The sequence below is a fragment of the Rhipicephalus microplus genome, unplaced genomic scaffold (genome assembly GCF_043290135.1).
Source record: "Rhipicephalus microplus isolate Deutch F79 unplaced genomic scaffold, USDA_Rmic scaffold_23, whole genome shotgun sequence".
Taxonomy (NCBI): domain Eukaryota; kingdom Metazoa; phylum Arthropoda; class Arachnida; order Ixodida; family Ixodidae; genus Rhipicephalus; species Rhipicephalus microplus.
Window position 1 is genome coordinate 5,777,521 of NW_027464596.1, and position 23,845 is coordinate 5,801,365.

General features: G+C 43.3%; 1 long non-coding RNA gene across 1 annotated transcript in view; it reads right to left on the reverse strand.

The window, feature by feature from the left end:
- The window catches only part of LOC142786371 (uncharacterized), an 88,508-nt gene that overhangs the window by 51,723 nt on the left and 12,940 nt on the right, over nt 1-23,845 (reverse strand). The window lies entirely within an intron of this gene.

Consider the following 23,845-nt stretch of genomic DNA (forward strand, 5'->3'; position numbering starts at 1 on the left):
AAGAAACGACAATTTCGCGCCGCAAAAAACAGCAACAATCCTGTGGCGTGGCAAAAATACCAGACTACCACGAAACTATTCTGCTCTGCCATCGATAAAGCGAAGCGGCTGTTTAATAATACCACCTTGCCTAACTTACTCCGCACTAACCCAAAACAATTTTGGAGAGTGATCAACCCGCGAAACGAAAACAAATGCATATCAATAATGGATCCAACTGGACAGCCTATCGCGAATAGTGCAGTAGCAGAAGAACTAAACCATACCTTTTCTTCCGTTTTCATCAGAGAACCGATTGAAAACCTCCCTGATGTCTCCCCCCACAACTACCCTACCATGCCGGACGTCATTTTTTCACCTCAGGGCATCCAGAAAATTATCGAGTCGTTAAAACTTACATCATCCTGCGGCATCGATGGTATAAATGCTAAGGTGCTCAAAAACACCAAAGAAATCACCAGTGTCATTCTTTCCTAGATTTTTCAGCAATCACTCTCATCCGGCATCGTTCCTCACGACTGGAAAGTGGGTAAGATCGTTCCGGTTCCTAAGCCTGGTTCATCTAGTTACCGGCCAATTTCCTTAACCAGCGTCTGTTCAAAAATAATGGAACATATAATTCATTCACAAATCGCTAACTTCCTTACCTCAGTTAAATTTTTTCACCCTAACCAACATGGATTCCAAAGGGGACTCTCATGCGATACTCAGCTTGCACTATTCATCCATGACTTAAGCGCTAGTGTAGACCTTAACATACCAGTTGACGCCCTTTTTATTGACTTTGAGAAAGCCTTTGACAAAGTTCCCCACAACCGCCTACTACTAAAACTCTCCCAATTAAGCCTTAACCAACTTGTCTACAATTGGATTCAGGACTTCCTCACTAACCGTCAGCAATTTGTTGAAGCTAACGATACGCCCTCTTCCCTTTCCAACGTAATCTCCGGTGTGCCACAAGGTACAGTTCTAGGACCCCTCCTCTTCTTAATTTACATCAATGATTTACCCGATAACATTTAATCTAACATCCGCCTCTTTGCCGACGACTGTGTAATCTACCGACCTATTACTAACGTTTCAGATACAATTACTCTCCAGCAGGACCTACTAAAGCTGGACGAGTGGTGTCGCAAATGGCTCATGGTATTAAATACTAATAAAACTGCACTTATTTCATTTCACAGACGCCAAAACTTACCTACCACTAACTATAATATTAATGGCTCCATAGTTTCTTCCCTAAGTTCCATTAAATATCTCGGTGTTAACATTTCACAGAATCTAAACTGGTCTTTTCACGTAAGTAAAATAGTTAACAATGCTAACAGAGCTCTCGGTTACCTTCGTCGTAACTTGCATCTTGCCCCTCCATCAGTCAAATTACTAGCCTACAAAACACTAATTCGCCCAAAACTAGAGTACGCATCCGCCATTTGGGACCCATTCCAAATTAACCTAAGTAAGTCCATCGAACTAATTCAAAACCGAGCAGTTAGATTCATCTACTCAGATTACTCGTATCATACCAGTGTTACCGCCCTTAAAAGAATAGCAGATCTACCTAACCTTGACCTACGCCGTAAGGTTTCCAGACTATCCTTGTATCACAAAATGTATCATACGTTTCATTACAACGGTCCCATTCAATCAGCTCATCGTACTTCAGCCCGCACAAGCCACCACAAGGCCGTGTACCCACCTCCTGCATGTACCACAGCCCACCATCACTCCTTCTTCGCTCAAGCAGCCAGGGACTGGAACGATCTTCCCCCAAGTGTCATCCATCATAGCAACACGGATAGATTTAAAAATGCCATAGAATCATTGTTTTATTAACCCTATATTGTTTGCCCACACCCTCATGTAAAGCCCCCTGTTGGGTGGCCTTTGAGGTATATTAAATAAAATAAATAAATAAATAGATAGATAGATAGATAGATAGATAGATAGATAGATAGATAGATAGATAGATAGATAGATAGATACGCTAAAAGTCCTTGAAGCTTGCTAAGAAATGCTTCGCATTTAAAAACTTGTGACCAACTGCCGTATACGTGTTTGGAAGATAAGGAATTCGGAAGATCAAGCCTGGGAGATCATCTGTTCCTAAATCTCGAGCTGAAAGGTGGTCATCCCGCACTCCCAGTGCTCAAGGGTGGCATCATTTTATTGTTATCGTTATCTTTCTCTTTTTTTAACTTCCCTTGGTTTGAGAATGTCATACTGGGCTTGTTGGTTTAACATACATCAAAATTAAGGCGCGAATACGACATGGACGAAGAGAGACAATACACGCATACGGAGCGCCACTTCCAACAAAGCTTTATTTCGAAAAAGCACAGGACGTATGGTCAATGTAGTCGTACTAATAAAGTAGTACGAATCATCATTAACGCCAAGAGAATAATCGAATCATGTGATCTATTCGTCAGCGTACCTTCCATTTTATTGTCACCAAAAAAAGTTGCACTACTTGAATGCGACTGCGCATTAAGCCACGGTGACGGCACGCGTGGTCAGTGTGTGTGTTCTGCGCTTTTTAAAAATACATCAGTTTTGAAAGTGGCGCTCCATGTGGGTGTATATCCTCTCTTCGTTCGTGTCATATTCACGCCTTAAACTTCAAGTTCGTTTAGTTCCTACGACTGGGCACATATCCGTGTTCGTATCGGCAAGCGAAAAGGACACGGAGCAGTATTGTTCTACACCTTTTTTAGCTCCTAATGTAATATCCTGGTAAAAATATTCCCATAGGTGTGAGTACATACTCTATCAAAGTCAAAGGCCAGAATGCTTTCTCTAGGTCGACCTTTAGTTAGCCGAATCCAAGAGTAGGCGTTATGTAAAAGTGTGAACACTCTGCCAATTTGTAAAGGAGAAAACGCCGCATAAGTTGGCGTACCAACAAATGCATTGTGCCAACCTATACTGAAAGGAGAAACAAATTACTCTCGCACGTTGGTTGTTATTGATACGCCACACGAAAGGGCGAATACTCAATGCACGGCCTCATCTTTATCTTACGAGCAGTTTAGTACCTGACGCACGTAAATACCTTTTGCGACAAAGAACTGTTCTGAAAAAGCCGTTATAACAACGAATTTTATTGGACTGTTTTAACACAGCCTTCTTAACATTATTTTGCCTTATAGCGTACTTTATAATGCCAATACACTCTGTAAGACGTTTGACACAGTTTTTACATGCACCAGATAGCTACAGAAGCAAAAAAGCTTAGACATGAATAAACCTCCTTCATTGATGATACCCTATCCGCTTTCTGCTTCGTTTACTAACATACGCAGTATTTTGCCTAAACGCGATCAATTACGCCTCTTTCTAGAGCCCAGTAGTTCTGATATCCTGGTACTTACAGAAACATGGCTAAATCCCGAAATACATAACAAAGGAGTTCTTGATAACGACAAACAGTATAGCATTTACAGGTGCAATAAAATAGAAAAACGTGGTGGCGACGTCTTGGTTGCCGTTAACAGAAACATTTGATCTTGACGTGCGCACACTAACACGGCTCTCTAAACTATATGGGTTGTTTGTTCATCACCCTTCCCTCAAATACTATTAGGTACTTGTTATCGTCCACCAAATTATGGTCCTCCCTTCGTGGAACAGCAAAGAAAAAGTCTGTACGAGGTTTCTAAACAGTGTCCTGCCGCTCACATTTATCTGTTTGGTGATTTAATCCTTCCAAATATTGACTGGCACCTTTTGTCCTTCTTTTGCTATACTGAGAAGAATTTCGTTAGCCTAACCTTAGGCTCCACTTTGTTTCAAGCCGTTAAGCAACCCAATCGTGGTTTCAACATTCTAGATCTGCTAATAACAAAATATCCTGATACCATAGGGCCTATTACTCAAATCGATGGCTTTAGTGATCAAAGGATGCTACAACTGCAACTTAACATCTCGCTTACTTTTTGTTGAAGTACAGTTAAAAACATACACAACTACAGTAAGGCAAAATTTTATGATATAAATGATGAGTTAGAAGTATTTTTAACGAAACGCTTTTGCACTTCTTTACTTCTTGCTTGGTCAATGAAAATTGGATTCTTTTCAGGGACACAATTTCGATTTTCGGTGGACAAGTAGGCTCCTTAATTACAATATCTAATGATAAAGCTAATATATGGTTTAATAAAAACCTCAAAGAACTAAGAAATCAAAAGAAACGCCTGTAAATATGTGCAAAACGTCTCCAAACTCTTGTATTCTAGGGCAAAATGTAAGGAACACTTGAATACTTATCGTAAAGCGTTAAAGATAGCTATAAATAAATATTACTCGCACGACATGCCTTCATTACTACAGTCGGACACTAAATTGTTCCGGAGAACAATTTGCGCAGATAGCGTGGATAACGGCGTTTCCTTACACCACGATAACCTAACACGACTTTCTGCTCAAGAGTTGGCATCTGAACTCAACAGTTTCTTTTCATCTTTTTTTTTTCGAGAGGGTCATTCCAAAGTGCCCGCCGTTCCTGAAACTGACTTTTCATTTATGTAATCAATGGAAATCACGCTGGATGGCATAATGTGTAAGAGTTCTAACCTTAAACTATCATCATCGTCATGTGGCATGGATAACATGAATTCTAAAGTACTAAAACATGCCTGCTTAATTTCCGGTAAGATATTATTCCACATATTTCAGCAGTCACTATCATCAGGAGAATTACTTGCAGATTGGAAAATTGCTAAAGTATGCCCATTTTTGAAAATGGCAGTCTTCAGGCAGCTGAAAATGGTAGTCCCATTTTATTGACATGTATCAGCTGTAAACTTTTCGAACACACTATTTCTTCTCATCTATACAGGCAACTCAAGTCAAATAACTTTTTTTTCAGTAATCAGCTTGATTTTTACAGTATCTTATGTGAAACACAAAAACTTGAGTTAATCACCGAACTACATTCTAGCGTATACGATAATGTTCACACCGACGACACTTTTCTAGACTACTTCAAAGCGTTGGACCGCGTAGCACATTGTCATCTCATTGCAAGATTATCCTCCCTTGGAATCGACGGCTTAACATTGTTTTTGATTAGAATTTTCTTCCTTATCGCCTTTAGTTCACAGTCGCAAATAACTTCTTTTCTTTTCTGACCTGCTGTACCACAGGGTGGCGTACTGTGTCTCTTCTTGTTCTCAATTTACATCAATAACATTAGTACTAACGTCACTTCCAGGGTAAGGGCTTTTGCCGATGACAGTGTTCTTTATCAGGCTCTAAAATCTCCTGATGCCCATTATATTCTACAACGCAATCTTAAAGCGATAAACTGCAGCCAGCGTCATAAATGAATTATGACCCTTAATTTATCTAAGAGAAAGGTAATATCATTCAGTCGAAAGCACTCTAAAATAACTTTCCTTATTATATAAACAGTAAAAACTGCCTCGTGCTTCTTCATACACCTATTTCGGAATAAATGTAACTTCCACCCTCTCTTAGAAAGAGCATATTGCTTCAGTGCGTGCAAAGGCATCCAAATTACTTGGGTATCTGCGCAATACCATGCATCATACTAACCCTAGCTTACTTAAAATAGCTTACCCAACCTTCATTTGCGCACTGCTGCAATTTGCCTCAGTGGTGTGGTCTCTTCATCAGAAGTACATCATTACGAACCTAAAATCAGTTCAAAACAGGGCCACTCGATTTATATGATCTAACTGCGACCGACATTTCTGTGTAACTCACCCAAAGCAAGAAATTGGTCTACAGCCATTAGAAGCCCGCCACTCTGTTGCACTTTTGTGCCTGCTTCGTAAGTATGTTCATGTTCTGCCATGTCATCAATTACCGATTCACACCCCTATGCGTAAATCACGACGTCTACACAACAGTTCAAGCATTAGGGGTACTTTTTGAAAGGACTGAGTGTTTTAATTCGTCTGGTTTATCTCGCGCCATAGCACTATGGAATATTCTTCCCGAAGCCATTGTCACAATCACCGAACATAAACGCTTTCGTGAACAACTAAACATACGTATTGAAACACTTGCTTGAAACTTACATTAGTGGCTAGATAGAAATTTTTATTTTGTCTAATGATCACCTTTTTGGTGCTGCTTTGCAGCTTCGGGCCTGTGTTTTACTTATGTATTCATTCCCTGTGCTTAGTGTTTATTATACTTATTACTATGTGGCCCCCTCACTCAATGCTTCTTCGGAAGCCCCGATATGTATTCTAAATAAAAAATTAAATAAATAAATAAATAATCATTCATTAAATAAAGAAATAAATAGATAGATAAATAAATAAATAAATAAATAAATAAATAAATAAATAAATAAATGCAGACTCTACATAGGAATTACAGGCTGTGCAGGTGGTCCACAACGTTGCGGAATCTCCACGTCTCCCGGTTCCCGGTTCCGTCGTGGGTGGAGCCGCCAACTCGATTCGGAGCCTCCGGATCACATTAATCATTTCCCTCTGTGCTTTTAAATGGAAGTTCTTGTGATTGTCGCGGTTCATGTGCTGAAAGCGCAATATGAATATGAAGTTCACCACATTGGTATGCTTCAGAAATGAAGATGATCTAAGGTAACGTGCACTAACATCGCACAGGCCCCTAGCAGTTCACCTCTGTTGACATGTGACCGCCGCGGTGGTGGTCGAACCCATCACCTTCGGTTCAGCAGCCAATCATCGTAACCGCTATAACACTTCAACGGACTACGACGGAAGAAAGCCATGAACGGGGTACATTGTTGACAGTTGATTGATTGATTGATTTGTGGGGTTTAAGGTCCCAAAACCACCATATGATTATGAGAGACGCCGTAGTGAAGGACTCCGGAAATTTTGACCACCTGGGGTTCTTTAACGTGCACCCAAATCTGAGCACACGGGCCTGCGACATTTCCGCCTCCATCGGAAATGCAGCCGCCGCAGCCAGGGTTTGAACCCGCGACCTGCGGGTCAGCAGCCGAGTACCTCAGCCACTAGACCACTGCGGCGGGGCATTGTTGACAGTTGAATTGCAGTGGTGTCATGCTGTCGTGGGCATGGACATATACTGAGGCTTGCAGGTTTTACAGGCGTGGACGTATTGCTCCGAAGGCTCCAACCCGGAGACAGCCCCGACTTAAATTTTCAGGGACAGAAGCCTTGCTTAGATACAAAAGTACATCTCTAATAAAAAATGCCTCCAATAATTCTAAAAGTTAATTCGAGCGCGAAAACACGACACGTTCACTCACACATGCACAAACCCATGCATAAAAAAACACACGCCTCCAAGATGACGCTGATACAATACAAGATATGTCTCTTTTTTGTAACCTGATGGGGCTAGCGGTAATCAACGCAGAAACGTGAGGTGCTGTCTTGGTACAGAATCGTCAATTTTCAAATAAGAGGTCGCATGAAGTGAATGGATGTAAAATAAATGACTATATGAAAAGTATGCAACATGCTGCCTAAGTATAGAGACACCTTGAGCCACGTTGAAAATAGTTTTGGTAGCAGGATCTCTCCATCATTTACTTCGTCAATCTAAATAATTAAAGATGGAGAGCAGCGGTGCTGCTTATGATATGAAGCTTGATTGGGAAGTTTTCATATGTCAAATGTGATAGGAAAATATTGAGTCTGGCCTTATTTCATACGCTCTTCGAAATAGCCATCAAGCAGGTGTTGTTCATATGTGATTAGGAGAATTACGTAAAACAATGCTTGCAGTTCGATGTACGAGCATAAACACGCTTAAGAAGTCTAGAATAAATTCAGTGAAATCTAATACCAAGCATCTCCGTAGCAATGGCAGACTGGATGAAACATGAACGGGTTTTCTCCACACTAAAGTATGCCCAACAAGCGATGAAAATATTTTGGAAAACCCAGCAGTTCCTGAAGACGTTATTGCATCCATAAGATGAGTCAAGCTTTTGGTAGCCACCTACATCTACCGAGTTTTCGTCATAATTTGCATACATATTGGCCAGTCACGCTGTTACAGATCCCTACGCTCTAACTTCATGTCGGACTTATAGCTGCCTGAGGGTGCAGGGTGAACGTTTCATACTTTCGCACTATTGCCTATGGCACGCGCCTGCTTTCTTTCGTTAACGTGTATGAAAATCTTGCAGGATTTTCCTTCTACGGCAAGCACTGCCGTGTAAGTCGGTCAGACACTTCATGTGGCTTTTATGAAAGGCTTTTGCGAGCACTCTGCAATTATCTTCTCGCTTTAAGGCAAGCTGAGAACACCCGGAAGCAAACTATTTTATAACATTTCTTTTTTGTTGGGTCAGCATCGGATTATGGGAATGAATTCAAATTTCTAGATGCACGGTTTCCTGATCAACGGCGGAATGGCGTACGACACGAGTTTAGAAAGCTGAAAGCGAACTTATACGGATGATATAAGGGACCAACTCGTTGGGCAAGTTCGTAGCCCATTATACTGACAGTAGCGCAATGAAAGACACGGGATAGGAAGAACAGAGACTATAGCGCTCACCTGCGTTCTTATCTCTCTTCCTTTTTTGCGCTGTTGTCAGTGTAACGGACGACATGTTCTGAGAGTGAAGCGAAGTTGCGGAGACAAAAGGACGCTATTCATGTAACCAACTAAGCGCTTTGCCACCCTGTTTTCAAAGAATTCACAACGCAGTAACGACTTGGAAAGCTTAGTGCTTCCAAACGCGTGATTTTTGAAATGTTTCAAGTCGATTTGACGGGGCGGTTAAATCAGCGACACCACGTTCGTAAACTCAGTGCCACTTCTTCGTTTTTTTGGTGGCGCAGAAATCTACTGAAAGGCGACTTGGTCGAGTGGTGGGTATCGAACAAACTTCGTACATCTATTTACTTCAAGGGCTTTGTGAAAGAAGTTAAACTAATATTCCAAAAGGACTCTTCTCTTTCAAGTAACTGTCCCGGCTGACAGCCCCGGCTAGCGCTCATTTCGCGGAAGACGAGCTGGCTCTGTCACTGGACTATTCACGCTCAAGTGGTTGTTTTAAGCACCCAAGTACAAGATGTAATAAGCTGCCATTTTTGGCCACCCACTGTTTCCCGTTCACGAGTAGTTTTCACATTTCAGGTAATGTGGATGACGTTGCCTGAGAACTGCCGAAATCTGGCATACCACAGCGCAGAGGACACATAACGTACAGAAGACAAATGACGATGACGTCAGTGCTCGTTGTTCCATCCATTGCTTTTTTTAGTGTGCAAATTAATAGACCAATAAGCCCAACTCATTAGTTCATTCCCAAAATCCCTTCGTTGACTGAACTTCGAGTTATCAAGCTGCCTTAAGGTGTCGGACAAAAAACAATGCCTATGACCCACTGTTACTGGTTCGCAAGACTTGAATTCATATGCTTGGTGGAAAGGTAACGTGCCTTAGAACGAACACCTTCCGCATTTCTCCCGCGCTCACACACTTCACCCCACTGCATACCTGCCAGAGTTACAAATTTTTAAAGTGGCCCGTTCTTTGCCCCACACAAGGTCCTTTGCCTTGTGCAGACAGTATGACCTTTTTATTGAATGCTCTTTTGTACAAATTTTCAGAGGTGCTGAGTTGAATTTTCTGAGGTCACAAACTTTTTCGCTGACCAGACCCATAAATATACCTCAACCAATCAAATCCGAATGTAGGTACTACGTTTATTCACATTAACAGTTATATCACTACAGTATTCTTCGAATATAAATTAAAGCAGATAATATGTTGAAATACCTTTCATTTCCTAAACAAACTTATATACAGCATAAAGTATGTTTCTGTGGGAAAGTCTCAATGCGGAGGCACCGAAAATTTTCTGTGGTTAAATTTAAACGTACTATCGAAAACGGAAAGGAGCTATGTATTTTTCTTATATGTGTTTTCCAATGAAGTCTGAGGTGGTGACAAGCTATCCATTTAGCAACACTCTACATCCCATCTGTACAAATTGGTAGTTCTTTACATCTGATCGATGCTTCGTACATCTATTCGTACATCTGTTCACTTCAAAGGCTTTGTGAAAGAAGTTAAACTAATATTCCAAAAGGACTCTTCTTTTTGAAGTAACTTTCCCGGCTGACAGCCCCGGCTAGCGCTCATTTCGAGGAAGAAAACGCATGTAAGATGGGACAAGAGCAACGCACTAACGGCAACTTGTGTAAAGTACCAGAGACTAGTGATCAAATTTTGTGTGTGTGACCTTTATACGCAGTAAAGAGACTATCTCTTAAGCGCCTCACACATGAGCTAGACTGCCAACCCTTTTCGGAAGAGAAACTTTTGGGTGCTTGGGAATATGTGGATCATCCTCAACGCAGCCTAAAGAGCCTGCTCGCATTTCTAAGCAAGACCAGTTTAGATTCCCTTCTTTAGAGCAAGGGCTATTGTCGAGACTTATGTGCATGTCCTACACCGAATGAGACATTGTGTGTAATGACTCATTGTGCTATGCCACAATCACCCCTCATCACATCCTCCTGTTTTTTTCCTTTTACTCTTACCCCAATGAGAAGTAGCAGGCTAGAAACCCGCTTTCCAGGCCAACGTCTCGTCCCTCTTCTCATTAAACACCTTCTTCATCTCCTTCATTTGGTGCGGTACTAAAGAGCGCAAAGTCGATAGGGCTCTTGATTGTTCCGAAGCTGTAAGAGCTGTACACACAGAAAGAGAATCTGTTATGAGAATTGCACTAATTTTGCTTGAAGTTAGTCCTTGAATCACCAAAATTATAGCTATGGGGCTCTATTCAATATCGGTCAAGTTTCTCCCGAGTTCGCAAAACTGGAGATCTTCCCCACTTCTGGTGACATCCCTTTATGAACGAGCCAACAGTATTCTGTTTCTGGGAGTGCCAAAACATTAGGCTAACGAATCGGCCTGGTAATTTAAATGAATGTCACAGTGACATGGAATTGATACTAATTGCAGAAGTATCATTTCAATGCTTCAAAATAGCAGACCGGACATCATCTACTACCGCTAAGCTGACCAGCGTCCAACAACCTGCGTGCTACATTTAACAGCAAAGTCCGGCGAAATGGATATTGTTTTGCGACTCCAAACTGGCACTTAAGATAATTAGAAACTACCTGAAACAAGACACGGCATACAGTGCTCTGGTGTGTGACATAATGAATATGTTTAATTATGCATTTCATTTTGACATACCGTTGTGTTGAAATGGATTCCCAGTCATTGTGGCATAGCTGGCAATGAACAAGCTGATGAAGAAGCAAAAATGGCGCACACAGGTGGCGAAATATTATCACTTCGCTTTTGTCACTATGTCATCAACGCCTTGCAGTCTAAAGGTATGAATACACCTATGCCGCGATTATGGACTGATTATGATTATCGCCACGAGCATATTTATAGACTTGACTATTGTCGTCCTTTTCCCCTTCCGTTCCGACTGAGGAGAGACCAGGAAACGCTACTACATAGACTGAGGCTCGGTGTTGCATACACGCGACGATACCTATGTAAGATGGGACAAGAGCAAAACCCTAACGGCAGCTTGCGTAAAACACCAGAGACTATTAATCACATCCTGTGTGTGTGCCCTTTATATGAAGTAGAAAGACTATCTCTTAAGCGCCTCACACATGAGGTAGACTGCCAACCCTTTTCGGAAGAGAAACTTTTGGGTGATTGGGAATATGTGGATCACGCCCAACGCCGCCTAAAGAGCCTGCTTGCATTTCTAAGCAAGACCAGTTTATATTCCCGTCTTTAGAGCACGGGCTAATGTATAGACTTATGTGCATGTCCTACACCGCACGATACATTGTGTGCAGTGACTCATTGTGCTATGCAACAATCCCCCCTCATCACAACTTCTTGTTTCTTTCCCTTTTCCTCTTACCCCAATGAGGAGTAGCAGGGTAGAAACCCGCTTTCCAGGCCAACGTCTCGACCCTCTTCTCATTAAACACGTTCTTCATCTACTTCATTTGGTGTGGTACGAAAGAGCGCAAAGTCGATGGGGCTCATGATTTTTCTGAAGCTGTAAAAGCTGTACACACTGAAAGAGAACATGTTTTGAGAATTGCACTAATTTTGCTCGAAGGCAGTTCTTGAAGCACCAAAACTATAGCTATGGGGCTCTCTCTATTACGGATAGGTTGAGTTTCGACCAAGTTCGCAAAACTGGGGATCTTCCCCACCTCTGGCGACACCCCCTTATGAACGAGCCAACAGTACGAAAATGTCAAATCTACCCCTCAACGTGCTGCGTTTTATTGGTTACGATGGAACCATTCATCGCGTCAAGAATGGTCGACGAAGTTGGGCAGTGTTTTCAAACCAGAGGCATCTTATTTCGTTTGTTTGTCGTTCTACTGAGTGTAGAAGTGCACCCATGCAATACAAGTGTCAGAAAGTTTTTGTGATGACAGTTTTTAGAGGCACAGAGAATTTAAATTTATTATTAGAGCTTTCAATGACTGCTCAAAGTTTCCTTTATAAATATCAACATAGTGGCTCTTGAGAATAGCACCATCCAAGCGTCTTACAACATTGCTACCACAGCTAACTTCGAGGCCACGCATCATGGTTAACATGTACACTCTAGCGCGCTGCTCAGCTGGTGCACGTCGCCTTTGTCATCATAGCCCGCTAACACCCGAGAACGTACGGCCGGTTATGTAGCTATAGCGTTGAATCCCCTATAGTCATGGATCTATATCTCCTAGCTCGTGGCACATGACCGCCTAGTTCGATCACTGGCTTGGCAAGTGTGGACGGACGAACAGACAGACGGACGGACGGATGGATGGACCGACAGTTACAGACAGACGGACGTGTGGACGTACGGATGACTCACGGTTTACCAACAAAACCCTCCGAAGCTCCGCCTCACCCATATTCATTCACTCAGACAATATTCTGTGATTTTTTTGGCTGGACGGTATACTTCACTAGTTAGGACAGAAAATGCCATGACCCGGCTAACTACACCAGGTAATGGTAAGGCCAAGATAATTAGGTCACATTTTAAGAAGACAGCGATAATGAAGCCATGTAAAGCTAGAACCGGCTGAACGTAGGCATGCTTGTTGATGAGCTACCTAAACTATGCTAATTAACGTGATATTGGTATGCTAAGTACAACAGTGCGAATTAGCCCTCACTAAAATGATGACAAATATATCCTTCTAATCAGTATTACGTTCAACAGCCCTATACTGATCATAACCTTGCTAATTGCGCCCGAGATAACTGCTTCTTAATTGAAGCCTTATTAATAAGACAAGACCACTCAGTGTATTGGTTGATAAGCCTCATCCAATTAGTACAATAAAATCAAGACAAAACTGCTTTGGTCTTCACTTTGAAGCCAGCCACGCATATGAGTAGACGACCAACTTACAAAGCTGCAAGTTTATAGGCTATCACAAGCTCCTCTATTGCTCCAGTCTTTCACAAGTAGTGAAAGTTCACCAAATAATTTTATATGCAAAGAAGCTGCCGCGTAGCATTCTCCGCATCAAACGCTCGACAGTCACATCGGCACCATCACAGTCACGAGTTGAACTCGCGCCTTCTCTGAATCAATGAGTTTATATCCGAGTTCACACGATCAGTTTGATTGACAGACGCCCGCGGGGAAGATCGGGCACACCCACCACGTTTGCTTTTACTGAGGACCAGTGCTCACGCCGTGCGGCATGAATAATCTATCAGCTTTATTGCGCAGACTATGCACACACGCACGCAGAATTAGAAGTGAAGTCACTACGCGGCCACGCTGTCTTGCCTTTAATTTCACCGCACTCACGACATATTTATTCACAGCCGCGTTGCCGCTATAATGTGAGTGCGCCTGGTGACCACTTATCTTTATATATATCTGCAATATTTCATAGAAGCGAAACGAGCAGCACGAGAGTGCGGTTGTGCACATTTGCTGCCCTCGAGAGTGGAAATTTTCATGCTGCTGGTGGAACGAAAGAACCTGTTTGAAAGAGGACAAACGCCCACAAACCCGCCTGTGGAAAGTGCGTGTTGAGTTGGCAAAAAGATAGCGCGACAATTGCGCTGACGTTGCTGCACTGTTAAAATGTTGACTGATTGGCGGCGCCGATGTGATCGCACGTGGTTTTTTTTCGATAACTGCCGCAGATGTCCCACATGCGTTTCCCACGCCACGGGTGTGCCTGCAGCCATTTTTATCAACGCTGCTATCGCGCCCTTCACACTGTCTTCATGCCTCGGCCACCGTAGGCGAGCTCGGAGCCAACTCGTCTGCCCAAAGATCTCGAGGCATCTTGCATAGCACCCATGAGCTCAGCTTCAGAAACAGGAGTGAAATCTGGCAACCAAAGAGAGAATTACCAGCCGAAAAAGTAATCGGCAATTCCTACACCTGCCTTTTCAATATTCACAGAAGCGCATGTAGCTATTATGTAATTTGTTTTTTCGTAAATATGGGAGTTTCTAACTTAGATTTGGGGGGAGGGGAATTTCATCTTATTCTATCGTAACATAGTGACTCAGCCCATTTGTTTCAATCACCAGTCTAATGTCTACCGTGATATTCTCCAGTTTCTTTTACACGAAATAATCTGGATTATGCAAAGCCGTGGCCAATGAACAAGAATGCAGGCGCCGGGGTCGCTAAAAAAGGCATACTTAGATGTTCTGGATCACAAGTTGAAGAATTTTAAGTTGGTACCTTTAGGGTGCAGAATAGAGAAATAAGTGTTGAGATGCGTGCTTCGTCATATATGACATAATACCCACAAACGAGAGGAGTCCCAGACGCATTAGAAGCGCTTTTTGCTCCAACAGAACTAAGAGTTCTTTCAGAAGCACACCTGAAAATATTATGCACACAACTAGTAGTGTAGGGCACACATACATTTTCTATAACAATTATAAGAAGTCTCTATCTAAACATTTTCTTTGCTCAGCATGCGCGAGCAGCCTGAAGTCAATTCTGCCTTTTCTGCTATATATTTTATGTGTGACTCCATATAAGTGTTTTATTATGAACCAGGCTCATATATTTGATGCAATACACTTGACGAATGCGTTCCTGAAAAATACCGAAATGCAAATAGAATCTGCTAAAAGAAACACTAGGAGAGCACTTTTACTGATTATTAGTGACAGTGAAATTGTCTGTAGCTAAATTTCTAGGTATTATATTTTTGCAATTTTTGAAGAGAAGAGTAAATGTCCCTCGATTTTAAAAATTCTGCTAACTATTCAATATTAGAGGGCGAAAAGTTTAAACTCTGTAGCGTGTTCAACAAAAGAAAGTGCTCAACGCTGTCATAAGATTTATCTTTGTCAAGTGTTACTAGCACAGCGTAATGTCGTCTTTTTCGGGCAAGCAGTATTAAACTCTCTAAATCGGCATGAGCACACCAAGTTGAGCACCCACAACTCAAACAAATTTGGTGTGGTTTCAATAACAGCTTGTCTGCCATCCAGAAATTTATTGTGTCATTTATGACCCTCTTTAGGAGCTTCTTAGGTGAGATGTGAGAAAGATGGGTGTGATGGTTTTAATGTTAAAACTTTACCATTGTTTCTTTAGTATAGGAATTGCTTTGACCATTTTTTACTCATAACCTTAATCAAAAGTTTAATAAAATTGAAATCATAACAATTTTTGTACCATGAGGGCCAGGAGCTTGCGAGGATAAATATCAAATACCTTTTGGCACTTCAGGCTAGGTCACTTTTTCGAAGTCAGTCTTTATGGTAGATCTTTGCTACTTTGACACATTCGAAGAAAATGTACCATCTAGACCACTTCGAACTGACTAAATATTTTGCCACATCTCTATGTGGAGCTTTCTGGAGTTGTTTCTTCATGTTTCCCTGTTATGGTAGCAGATTTATGCTAGGATGTTGCTAGGAAGTGCTAGGATGTTTCCAGCAGCACTTCAACTGGTGCATTTTAAATTATGCATTTGAAGGCATTGCTTCCATCCGAACATTAGTGTACTGAATTTGTTTACTGCAACCTCAACGCATGAATGGACTATGGCGTTGCTGGGTCACCTACATATAAAAACACTTCACTGAGGTTTCAGTTCCTGAAATATTCAACAATGAAGCAACTTTTTTATGTAACAATGTCAGCACTGTGCATGACGGCTTATGATTCTTTGTGTAAATTGAAAGTATTTTTATGGTGTTCTCCTTTCTATTCAAGAGCAGTAATAAACTTACCCGGTAAGCTTTTGCAGTTCTTTCCCTACCAATGCAACTTCTTTTTTACGCTTTTGTTCAATATTAGAGGCAAGTTTTATATAAATTTATTGAAACATTCAATTTTTCGCCTATGTCGACAAAGTGGGTATGGGCCACATCGGTTGGGTGAACGAGAACAACCAAGGATCATCATCATCGGCATCAGGATATCAAGAAATGGTCGACGACAGACATCTATATCTGCATGTCCGCGCGTTCTTCGAGACGAAAAATCGGAGTTGTACGGCAGTGCGTCATTTCTTGAAATGGGACAGTTACAAGTGGGTTTTTCGGGAGTCAAACGACGCACAGGTGTGGAAGCCGAGAAAGATGAAGCAGAAGCAGCGGGCCATGTAGCCGCTAGTGTGCAAAACAGGGGCGTCAGTTGCAGTCGCCACGTGTCACAACACCTCTAGCGCGACGAGAAGCTTCCAGAGTGTCGAAGACGGCGACGCCGCTGGACGCACCGCCCGCGTCAGGTGGGCGGCCCTTTGGTGCCATGGTGGTGGCCGCAGACATGGAAGCAGCTGGCCACACAGGTGCAGAATGCCGCTGCCTCCGTCGGGCTGTTCAGGTGCTACTGGGCGTCGCCGTCGTAGTGCTGGCCATGGTTAACGGCGGGCTGCTGACATCCTACTTCAGCAGTAACAGCGGCGACGGCATTGCACAGCAATACGCAAGGCAAGTAGGCTTATTAAAAAGGACTCCACAACTCCTTAAAGGGGAACTCCTCTGTTTAAATGTAGAAAGCAGTGTTTAGTGCTTATTTTTATGGAGGCGAAAATACTGTACGCCCGTGTGCTCAGATTTGGATGCACGTTAAGGAACCTCAGGTGGTCAAAATTTCCGGAGCCCTCCATTACGTTGTCTCTATAGTTATGTGGTGGTTTAGGGACGTCAAACTCCAAGTATCAATCCATTGATCTAAGTGCGTGGCCTCGGACAGTAGGAACGCAGAGCTTTGAACACTGATATATCTTCTTTAGCGATAATTCAGCCCTATTGATAATCCTTGGTTGCTGAATGCTGGAATCATTAAAAGGTATGGTGAAAATATTACTGAACATGGTGGAAATAAAAGTAATTATGGTAAAAGCTGTAGTGGTCATAATGCCTGATGACGGTGAGAGTGGAAACAAAGGTGGCAGATTGTAGTGGTGGTGGCAGGGAGCCAATGGTGGTGACAGTGGAAAATACCCACTGATGGTGGCGATTCAAAACGTGTTTGGTGGATGGCTTGGTGAACAAGCTGGAGGACGGTGGCGTAATGGAAGCTTGGTGTATGATGGTGGAATGATGAAAAAGGAGACTGCAGTATTTGAAATAAATTATTTGTAGTGTTTTACAATGAAATGCGCAGAGAAATGTGTTTACGGTTGAAAGAAACCAACGCCGCTCATAACGTTTTCTAGCACATTTTTGTTATTCCTGTGGAGTCAACAACGCTTCGATTTTCGTGGAGCGTAGAACGCGGCCGCGATTGTTTACATTTTGTGAATGCATACGTCAGTTCAACATGCGTGATGTGTTGCTTTGCTGTAATGTTTAGAAGACTATAGGTGTCGCTGTAAACAGTGACAGTGAGTGTGTTACGTCTCCCTGCATTTGTTGAGAAATAAAGGAGCTCCACTTCGCAATTCCCCCTTTCAACGGTAGACTAGAATTCCGTGGTCACTTGATGTCGCCACGCTAGAGACGCAACTCACGCAATTTGCGCAGACCAAATTACTTCAGGCGTACTTTGGAGTTAATGAAGTGCAAGCGACGCTACAATGCATAACCTTGTACCTTCGACATACGTCAAGAGAAGGCCAAGCGAGTTTGACTTTCATCATTCTATAATACCGGCACGATTTCCACCAAATGTTAGGCCTACCGACCGAGCCCGTACAAGGTTATCGGTGCTTCGGAGTTTTGGAATAAAGATTTCGACGAGTAAGAATCACAATAAAGTACAGCCGTGGCATCATTTAAACTAAATAAAGTTTTTCTATTGTGTACGGTGTCAACGTAAGAAGCGACAGACATCGATGTGCCGCGGTGCCACCACTTCCCGCAAACGTACGCCTCCCCTCACCGACCGCCGCCGGTCGCACTCGCCGGTACGTTTCTGGCTGTTGTCGATAACATGGGCTTGTCGATTTGTGCGCTTACTGAACCAATATGACGGCATAATTTTACCTGCGGGCTACATTCGTTTTCGTCAAGCCGTTATGTACTTGTTGCCAGCGCTAGAGCTACAACAGTGCGCTGGCACGACTGCGCTGTACGTTCCGCGAAAAACATCACATTACTCAATTACTTCTGCGAGCCTATCTATCAAAGGAGCCTAGAGGCGTCATAAAGCCCAAGCAGATGTCGCACTTTAGTACGAGCGAGAGACAGATAATAAGCTTGCTAGTAACCGCCGGTAAACTGTTCCTTCTCCTCATTCCACTTGGTTCTTTTTCTTGCGGTTGTGAATTGTGACAAAAACATAGTGCTGTTGCCATTAACGCAGTGGTAAACGTTACAGGCAGCCGTTATTTGTGTTTATTAAATCTGCCAGTTTAATAACAGGTGCAGGCCCGTCTCTCTGTAGCCAACAAAACTGAAGTTCAACAATCAGTTCGTGAGTTCACTGGTCATTTAAGAGCAAAGTATTCACAAATCGGCATGGTGCAGTGATTAGTGCGTTCAGTTGAAAATCAAAAGGTTGTACGTTCATATTATCGTGATCGCACGTTTTTAGCGGGTGCATTCTAGATCGTTTTCTGTGAAATTTTTCTGTTTATTTATAGTGGCAGGTTGCCACGGTAGTTCTGACGCCGTTTCACACTTCAGCATTGCCGTCCCTCCAGCATCTAGCATAGGGCACCATACACCATGTGCCACCAATATTTACAGCACCTTAATTCACCATCTTTATGGTGGACGTTTTTTTTTTTCAATAGGGAGGTCATCTTCGTTTAGGCGCAGTTTTTACGCCATGCGCAGGTGGGGCCTATGGCAGCAAGCAGCCACTACACCACCTCCGTTGGACAGTGATCTTGACGATGGCGGAGCGCAGAGGCGACTCGAGTCTGAAGACGATCGATTGGAGATGATCGACGGTGGTCCGCAGCTCAGTGCCCGGAGTGGCGACTCTGAAGCCTTCGATGAAAGCAATAAAAATGTCGCAGGGATCACGAAAGACAACGTTGGTAAAAAACCCGAAAATCTATCCAACTCATCGGCTTCGCGACCACTCAGACACCCGACAAAACGAATCGCCAGGCATTATCCACCTCAGCCCGAACGAGACGTCCGCCGGCTTCGGTTCAAAGACAGTGACACAGCCTGCTCGCAACCGGAGTGCCTCTGGTATCTGCATCACACTAACAACAAACTGGACCGTAGCGTGAATCCATGCGATGACTTTTATGGTCACGTGTGCGGTCCACGTTGGTTCTCGCCGAATGGCAAGCCTACTTTCGAGGCTGAGAGTGTGGAGAAGCTGATGAGCTGCTTAGATGTCAACATTCGGGTAGAGAAGCACAGTCCCCTGCGCTGGGTTCGCAACGTAGCCTTTATCTACCAGTCATGTCTGACCTCTAACGGCACTCGCGACATCAGGGAGCTGCTTCTCACGAGGCAACATAAGAGGTCGCCAGCCTCGCCTCAGCCCTTCACCAACGCTCCTGGCGTAGTGTTTCGCATTGGACTGCAGAAAATATTACCACAGCTGCAGAGCGATTACCTGGAACAGCTGGGTGTAAATCCTCTTGCTAGCGTGTACGTAGCTCCTGCAGCAGAGGAGGGTGCAGGAGGCGAGAACCAGTACGTATCTTACGTCGACTCACCAGAACTGATCATGAAAAGGTTCTTTCTCCGGTACCCGGATCGAACCGAAAGCGATTACAAGCGCCTTATAGAAAAATCACTTTTGGACGTTGAAAACGCATCGCTAGTTGCCAGTAAGATTGTTTACATGGAGAAACGTTTGATGAGCATCGTCTTCAATTACGGGACTAAGACCAAAACAAGAGCAGCTGGTACGGATCGAACAACGACTTTCGGAAACTCGACTGCGAGGTGGTTGTCGCACCTTTTTCCAAATTCGTTTGGTGGCCGACTAAACGTGCGTATACTGAATGAAGATTACGTGCGTCACGTAACCGATCTCCTAAAACACGTATTTACTGCCGATGACGTCGCGGATTACTTCTATTTCCGGACTCTCGTTGAATATTCTTCGTTTCTCAACATCACTCCGCTCATACCACTGAGCTACGACAACCATCTAAACTCGGTGCCTCTTCGCATCCAAGGTTGCCTACACATGGTTGAGAACATTTATAAACATGGCATGAGGATGCTGAGCATCGAAGCGCTAGGTGGAAATCTCGGTGTGTGGAGGATACCGTTCCAGCGCGAAGTTGAATCTTTATTCGAAGATCTTCGTCACTCACTGCAGAGGTTCGTGCGATTTTGGTTCAGCGGTAGTACGGTTAACAGTGCGCTCAGAAGGTTACGCTCAATGAAGCTCGCCTATTTGGGCGCGAGTGCGGCGTACCCTACGTCGTACGCCATGTCAACGCCTGAAGTAAGAAGCTTGAAAGACTTCGGTGCATTGATCAAAGATTCTGTCAGAAGGGGCTTCAACGACACAAACAACTACGATTACCTGCACAGAATTTCAGTGTTTTCTACGTCCGTGGAGTACAATGCTGACACGAATTCATTATACGTACCCCACGCTCTAGTAACCATGCCTGTCCTTTTCTCTGAGACATTGCACCCAATCTTCGTTCCTATAATAGGAACCAAAATGTTGCAGGGCATTATAAAAGCTATAGACGTCCGCAGTAGTGGCAATTCCAGAGATGGTAGCGCCTACCGTGGCTGGTGGAGCGAGGAGGATTGGACAAAGTACCGAAACAGGTCGGAATGCTTTCTGCAGCAGCTGAATGACGACGTGAAAAGAGTGTCTCCGCGCATCAGCTTCCGCTCGTTTTTGGACGAGTTCGTGGCGGAGAGCGCTGCCATTGAACCTCTCCTGGACGTTTACGACCGCCGCGTCGCTGACCGCGCCGACAACTTCCGATTCAGTCCTAAGATTTTCTATTACGCGTACGCTATGGGCCAGTGCGAAAAACCAGGTACCGACACGGTGCAAATACGGTACAAGCATGCCATTCCAGCGAGAGTGCGAGTAAACAACGCCCTCGCTAACGATGCGCATTTTCAGAAAGTTTTCCGGTGTTCACGTAATTCGAGGATGGCACCGAGGCGGCGCTGTATTTACTGGAACAAGTAACGAATCGGCAGCCTTCGATGCGCCGATATCTTTTGTCCACGGTGGCAAGTACTACAAGACGTCATCAGCGTGTGCACCCAGGAAAAGGCAGTGATAGTTCACCTTCCGCTCGGAAGCCGTTAGGGTCCCTTGGATGCGTTCCTACAAGTTAGCGTGGCCTTTCGTTGACGAGATAATAGTCCAAGGGGTTGTACTAAGGACACTACAAATCGCCTTAAAAAAAGAAAAGGTGCCTAGTATTTTTAAATTACGAATTGCTGAACATTGTAATAATAATGCCTAATGCTTATAGATGTTTCTTATTGGACGTGATAACTAATAAATCTAACAAGTGGACGTGTACGCGCACATTCAGTATTATGAGCAAGATGTACGCATGTTGTGATTTGCTCTTTTTCCGAAATCAAATAAATCTTATCAGTAAGTCATTGACTAGTAATCTTGAGCATAAACGAATTCGTTACATCCCTGAAATGCTTGGTTTTTCCAAAATAGTTACTAGGTAAAAAGTGCTCTAGTTTACCCGGGCGAAAGCCCATGAGTGAAAAGCCATGACAGCTTCACGCCATATTGGCGCCAAGCAAAAAGGAAGAAAACAGCAGGGGGCTTTCCAAGTTTCCTTTCAAGTGCGAAGCATTTCCCAGACCCCTGGAGGAACTTTGAGTATGCCTGTGAACGTTATCTATTCGCCAACCCAGGAACGGCAAAAACAGACATAAGTTATTTTTATCACCATCGTTAGCCTGACAGCGCCCTTTACAGGTCAACGGCCTCTCCCATAATCCGCGAAGGAACCCGGTCTTGTGCTTTCATGCCTTCACGTTATACCTGCCAAATTACTAGTCTCATCTGCCCACCTAACTTTCTGTCTCCCCCTCACCCACATGCCTTCCCTTGGAATTCACTCAGTTGCCCTTAATAATCAGCAGTTATCCTGCCAACGCACTTCGGGCGCGGTCCTTGTCGATTTCTTCTTGATGATAAGGGCTATGATATTCTAACCCCGTTTCTTCCCTGACTGACTCTGTTCTCTTCCGGTTGATGATGATGATGATGGTGGTGGTGGTGATGATGATGATGATGATGAAGTCGATGATGATGACCTAAACGAATGGCTCTAACCCACTCTGGGGGATTGGCCAAGAAACGATCATTTAGACAGTGGATCAAATCATACTTTTAAATCTAACAATTTTTTTAAAATTTAGAAGAAATCAAATTTTAATAATTAAGAGACTTCAAATCAAAACTGCCTTGATTCGAATAAGCTTTTACGTTTGTACAGCAAAACAGATATCCTGGTGATAATGACCTAATTGGGAGGCTCCTAAGGAGAGAATATTAGAAATAAATAAATCTAACCTAATTCGATTAAGATCATGTTCAAGAATGCTTTTTCTCAGTGACTTAAAGCGTGTACACTATAAAAAAAGGTGCCCAATTGTTTCACTCTTTTTACAAAATGAGCAAAAAGGAGAAGGAGCCAGATCAGCTTTATGCATGTAATAATTTAGTTTTGGCACTCTACGGCGTGATTTCGTAAAAGTAACTTCTTTGCACGTTGACCAGAAGTTCCTACGCTAAGAGAACAAAAGGTATCGATGTTCATTTAGTTGAATCAATTATTTTTTACCAGAGCCTTCAATAATGGTACGCCTTAGAAATCTGTCACGTATTATGAGTGCTGATGTGGAAATAATTGAAAGTACCGGACTATTAAGAGCGGCTTTCACCAGAGCGTCCACCATTAATTTTTATTCCCTTGTGTCAAGGAACCAAAATCAACCGGATTAAAGATATATGAGTTGGGACCAGAAAATAATCGTGCGTGATACATACGAGTCACTTTTGGAGGTGGAAGACGAGGCACCACTCCTCGTCTTCTACATAATTTGCAACAGTAGGTATAGAAACTTCTTTGTAAAAAGTTCCTATGCAGCCGTGATGTTGCTGATGGATGCAGTGCTGGCTATTTAATTTTGGAAGCCTTACTTATGTGCGCGCATGACACAGGCTCAGGTTAACGTCACTTTTACTTCCATTCCATTAAAGCCTATTTGCGTCAATCTATTCAATATGCCTGTTGCCGTATAACGCCCTAAAATCGCCATATTAATATGAGCGATGCCACATTGGAGGGCTCCGCAAATTTTCACTACCTGGGGTTCTTTAACGTGCACTTAAATCAAAGCAAACGGGCCTTAAGCATTTTTGCCGCCATCACAAATGCAGAAAATTCCATGACCTGCGGGTCTGCAGCCCAGTACCTTATCCACTAGACCGTCGCGGCTGGCATAGTGCTATTCAGGGTTAACATCCTCGCCATCGCAAGCTCGCCGCTGCCGGTTCTGATGATGC